Raw genomic sequence first — 5885 nt, forward strand, 5'->3', positions numbered from 1 at the left:
GTCGCGACAAGATATAAGTCATGGGGTTGCAATCTGACAAAATGGTAGTTTTTCGAAAGAGGACATAGTGTCAAAATCTCTGTACTGCTTGAACAGTTGCGAGAGCTAGCTTTTCAACATAGGAGTACTTTCTTTCTATATCATTTAAGTTTCGACCTAAATAATAGACAGGATGCTCAATTCCATTGTCTTCTTGAACTAAAACCATTGCTATGGTCGTATCTACTGCATCCAGATACAGGTTAAAGTCTTTTTGATAATCAGGAGCATACATTAATGATGCTTTTACTAGGGATTCCTTTAGAGCATCAAAGGAAGCTTGTGCAACCTGATCCCAATTGAAGGGTACTTCTTTTTTCAACAGATGCGTATAGCCTTTAGCAAGTGCGGCGTAATTTCGAATGAACCTCCTTAGAAAGTTTGCTTTCCCTTGGAGTTTCTGAATCTGAAGCAAATTTGAAGGTGGAGGCAGATCGATGATTGCCTGAACCTTACACGGGTCAAGGCGAATCCCATCTTTTGAAACTACAAAGCCAAGTAAACGACCAGAACTGACATAAAACACACATTAGTGTGGATTGATTCGTATCTTGTAGTGTCGGAAACGTAGAAATATTTCTCTCAAATGCTGCAGATGATCTGTCCGCTTTCACGAATGAGCTGGAAGATCGTCGAGGTATGGTTGAATGATGTTCTTTATGTCATGGAAGGCATAATTCATTGCCCTCTGAAAGTTTGCCCCTGCGTTCTTTAAACCAAAAGGTAGCTTGTGGTATGCGAATGTGCCCCACAGACAAATAAATGCAGTCTTTGACTGGTCCTGTGGGCAGATATTTATTTGATTATACCCGGAAAATCCATCCATAAATGAAAAGATTTCACATCTGGCGCATTCATCAATTATCTGGTCGATGAAGGGTGTAGGGTAGTTGTCCTTTGGATAAGCTTGATTTACATCCCTATAATTGACGCACACTCTAAGTGTTCCTTGCTTTTTCATCACAGGAACAATGTTCGATACCCAATCAGTTAGAGGAACCGGGTAAATGAAGCCAGCATGGAGAAGTTTCTCAACTTCTGCCTTAGTGGCAGCAGCTTTCTTCGAGTGCACCTGCCGAAGCCGTTGTCGTACAGGTTTGACATCTGGATACATCTTAATTTCGTGTTCAACTATGCTCGAGTCAATGCCTGCCATTTCTTTATATGACCAAGCAAAGACATATCTGAACTCGCGAAAGAGAGTGTAATATACTTCCAGTTCTAAAGAAGAACAAGATTTGCCGACATGAATATTCTCTACAACATCTGGTTTGGTCGAGATATTTATGGCAATAGTCTCTTTAATATTGGACAAGTTTCGCTCAGAATCCACCGTATTTACAGTATTTGATAGAAAATAAAAAACTGAAGGATGATTAAGGTCACTGGAACAATCTTCTTTGTCATCTAGAAGATGAGAATGATGGTGGTAATCTTCCCATGGTGCCTCGTCAATCATCATTGACTGAACAATTCCTTTGTCTGTAGAATGTACATGCGACCAAGAATCTGAAGAGGTAACATATTCCTTAGACCTATTTATCCAAACACTTGATCAACGTTGATTTGGGTTTGCCTCCCATGCCGAAAACATTGATTGCTACAATATTTCTATTGGGCTTGGAGGCAATACCAGTTGATGATCCATGCTAATATTGTGTTCGGACATCCTCTGAATAGAAGACACCATATTTTTTTCAGGTTCCCATCGTGGCCACTTCCGCTAGATTTTTTGGAGGTGGTAGGGAAAAAGTACCCATCAATGTAGGGTCTTTTAGTAGGCCTACTCCAATATTTTGAAGCGATTGAGAGCTTCCGTGGATCATCGGAATGCTTCCCGTAACTTGTGAACTGTTGGGGAGAAATGTTTGTTGGTCAACGATTGTAATTCCTCCTTGGAAGGGAAATGCAATCTTTCTGAAGTATGTCGACACAACGGCAGCCATAGCATAAATCCAGGGCCTTCCCAGTAGGATGTTGTAATCGAGGTTTCCATCGATAACTTCAACATCAATTTCTATTGTTTTGCCCCCCAGTTCGACTTGCAAGTTACTTAAAATCCCGTATGGAGTGTATGTTCATCCATCAAATGCTTTTAACGTCGTTGACGATCGCGACAAGGGTGGTGAGCCTAAAGTTTTCCAGCAACTCATTGACATAATACATGTAGATGCCCCCTCATCAATAATTGTTCGATGAATAGTTTTGTTGAGGGCTTTCACTTGAATGAGGAAAGCGAGTTGAGCTGGTAATTGAGGGTCATATCCTTTATGATTAAAGGCCACAATATTGGAATCCGAAGGGTCAATCCCACCTATTGTTGATAATAAAGCCTACTTCTAGGAGGGGCAATTTTGCAGTACCTCAAGTGTCAACATAGCTGACGGAGATTGGGCCAGGTCCTCTACTATATTATAATTATGTGTTGCTCTGGCACGAGGATTAAATGTCGATTTTTTTACTACTCCTTTTGGTGGCTTTATCGTTAGCTCAGGAATGATGGGTGGCACAACTTCGGTCGAAGTTGTTGTTGAACTACTAGGTTGATCATTAGCCTTGTTGTTCGACAGCTGTGGATTCTCGTAATCTTTATTCCTTGTCGATATCAAAGCATCATTTTGTTGTTTCGAAATGGACGGAATAAACACTTGGGATGGGGAAGCATTGTCACTAGCAACCATATTGGTTCCTGGGTTTGGAAACGGATCAGTCAATACCGCTGAGGTTTTTGAATTCTTGAAGAATTTCCTAAGGTCAGCTTTATGCGAACAGCCTTTCGTCCAATGATCCTCATCGCATATAAAGCATGGATGACTTGGTTTGCTTTCTCCAGAAGGGTTTGCAGAAGATTTTTCAGGAGACGACTCCTCCTGTTTCTTCTTTTCCCTTTATTTTCCTTCTTGCCTCCTGGTTGCTTCGGTTCTTTGCCTTTGTCAGTTGACACGGCATTTACCTCCAAGGCGAGAAGTTCTTCATTTGCATTTTGACGATAAACCATACGGGCTTTCTTTGATGTAGCCTTTACGATTTTCGTGCTAGTCGTACCTATCATGCCATTGCTAGCATGAGAGTCTTTGTTTGATTTAGGAGGAGGAGGAATGGAAAACTCCAGTCTAGGAGCATCAGGGATTTTGTCGTAGAGCGTGCTAGATTGAGTATAGATCAAGTCAAGATATTGTGCATGAGAAATGACTTGCTCTTCAGTGACGACCCCTCCCTTTGCCACATATTCTGTAATAGAAGGCAACAATGACTTAATAAACCATTCAGCTAGTAGCTGATCAGGAACATATGTTTTTACCATTCTATGATGACGTCGCCCCTCATGAATATGATTAGATATGTGAGTGGTCGTCGTTTGCTTGAAATTGGTAAGAAGCTCTGTTCCTATTTCGTACCTTATTGGTAACTGAAAATGGGTTAAAAAGGTTGTGGAAAGGGCGTTGAAGTTATCAAATGAAGCTCTAGGAAATTCAATGTACCATTTTGCTACCAGACCAGTTAACATTCGCTGAAAAAGGTGAAGCCTAATTGAATCATCATTGAGAGTGTTGGACGAACACCACAGATGAAAGGTCATCACATGATTCGATGGGTCTTCACCTAGATTTCCATTAAATTTAGGAATATCTGACGGAAGTTTATGAGGAATCACCGGCCACCAAGGGGCATAAGCAATTGGATCATTTGTTAGCCGATTTAGATCCAGTAACTCTAAAGTTGCCACGAAAGGCAACTGTTGATTCAGGTTCGGTGAAGCATACCCAGGATAAGATGGGATCGCCTGAGCAGTGGGTCTTTGCATACCAGCATAATGTATTTGATGTTGATAACTTTGGTAAGGTTGATGGGCATAACCATTATGATATGATTGATGTTGACCATTTTGAATATACGGCTGCCCATTACCCGCAAAGCTTTGTTGCTCAGGTCCTCGGTAAGCTTGTTGGAATTGCGGTTGTTGATATTGTACCAGCCATGGTTGTGAAGCCATTTGTTGTTGTCCAATACTGGCTGTTTGACCAAGATGAGGGGTAATAGTACCTGTTTGAGCCTGGGTCACTCCAGTTAAGGAGCCACTAATCGGTGATTGTGGTTGCGTCGTGGAGACAAGAGGCTATTGTATTACGACCTAAGAAACTTGAGGTTGGCATACAACAGGCAATGCCTGTACTTGCAACACCATCACAATAGCTAGTGTAGTGGGGATATTTGACACAGGCAGACTTTGTTGCATTGAGTATACAACTCTTGGTTTTTGAGGCAGTATTGGCACCCAACTGCTAGATGTAATTCCACCATGACCTGAATTCTGTTGCGAACTCTCATATGGTTGTTCTCCCGGAGGGAACAATGAAAGGCCATACTGCCCCCCATACGGCAGTAATCCAGTGGTCAAAGGAAAGATTTTCCTTTGGGGGCCGGACTGCCCAAATTGATACTGTTGCGAAGGATCAATTTGCTAAGACTCAACATAAGAGATTCTAGATATTATTCTGAATGAACAAATGGGAATAGACCATACTATCGAAACAGTCCATAGATGGACTCCATCTAGCAGTTGAGAGCTAGTTGAGATAGATGGTACACCAGCGAACATCGTTGGAGTAGTAGCAAGAGGTTCTGCTGCTACTGTGTCAGATGACATAGTCCTTGATGTCGACGATTGTTCAGACATATCGAGTCTATCCAAAAGATTTCCTAGCGATTCTATAGGAACTTGCGATGAAGGGAGACTAACTTCTGACGAAGAAGGATATAGACGGATCCCAGTTCCAAAATGCAATGGAGTACTGGATGGAAGATCCTCCACAATCTCTTCTATAGCAATCAATCCAGGTGGGAAAGGTAGACCGTCAGGTCCATAAAATATTTCTGGTGCCGAAGAAGGTATAGACTCTGCAGCGATAGATGTCGAAGGGATAACACCTTCGGAACCAGCCATAGATGGAGCCAGTTCAGGAATAGAGGCGTTTACCGTTACACTAGGATCAGTTCTAATGTCCTCTTGTGACTGTATAAATTCTTCTGTAAAGGCAGGGATACCAGAAATGGTTGGAGTAACTAGAGTCCTTGAGGATGTTGAAACACAAGTTCCAAGCAAACCAGGGGACTTTGATCTGGTTAAACGAGTTCGCTTGGCCCAGAATAGTTTCATTTCCGGAGTCAAAGATGGTTGACTCATTAATCTTTTTCAATTTTTAAGAGTCGAGAAAAAGCTAAAGATGACTCTAGTCGCCTTCGATTTTTAATGAGCCTGGAGTGACAAGTTCTCAGATGAACCTTTTCCTTTAAGGAGTCTGAAAAGGAACAAAAGAGACTACTCTGGAAATCTAGACAGAGGGATTACCAAAACAATTGCAAAACTACATAATACTTTTTACAGTATGGCAGTCAATCTTCCCGAATGTTATGTTCAATGCATTGCGATCAATAGGGCGGCAGACACGGCTTCCTAAGGATAAATGATATAGCCTATTATGGTCTCCCAATATATACTCGACGGTACGTGGGAGCACAAGTCCGTACTGGCACTTGTCGTCTCAAAGAGGAGGAATCACCGAACCTATGATGAAAGCGATAGTTACCAGGCTTTACAACGCTGGAATACGGCTTTAGCCTAGACTTCTAAATGTTGTGCGTTAGGTTCCAAAGTGTTTTTATGTTCATTGAATTTATTTTACAGTTTATCTTTCTTAAGAAGTTTGCCTTTAAGGTTCACTGTGTGATGTAGATATACAATTCCTCAAATGCAATCTAAGATGATAAACAGTTGTTTATTCTTCTTTTTGCAATGAAAATCCTAGCTACTAAGGAAAGAGAAGCGAGATTCTTTCAACATAGAA

This window comes from Pinus tabuliformis, chromosome 1_2, assembly GCF_031772625.1.
Source record: "Pinus tabuliformis cultivar Carrire ecotype Pingquan chromosome 1_2, CPIR1, whole genome shotgun sequence".
In the NCBI taxonomy this organism is placed as follows: Eukaryota; Viridiplantae; Streptophyta; class Pinopsida; order Pinales; family Pinaceae; genus Pinus; species Pinus tabuliformis.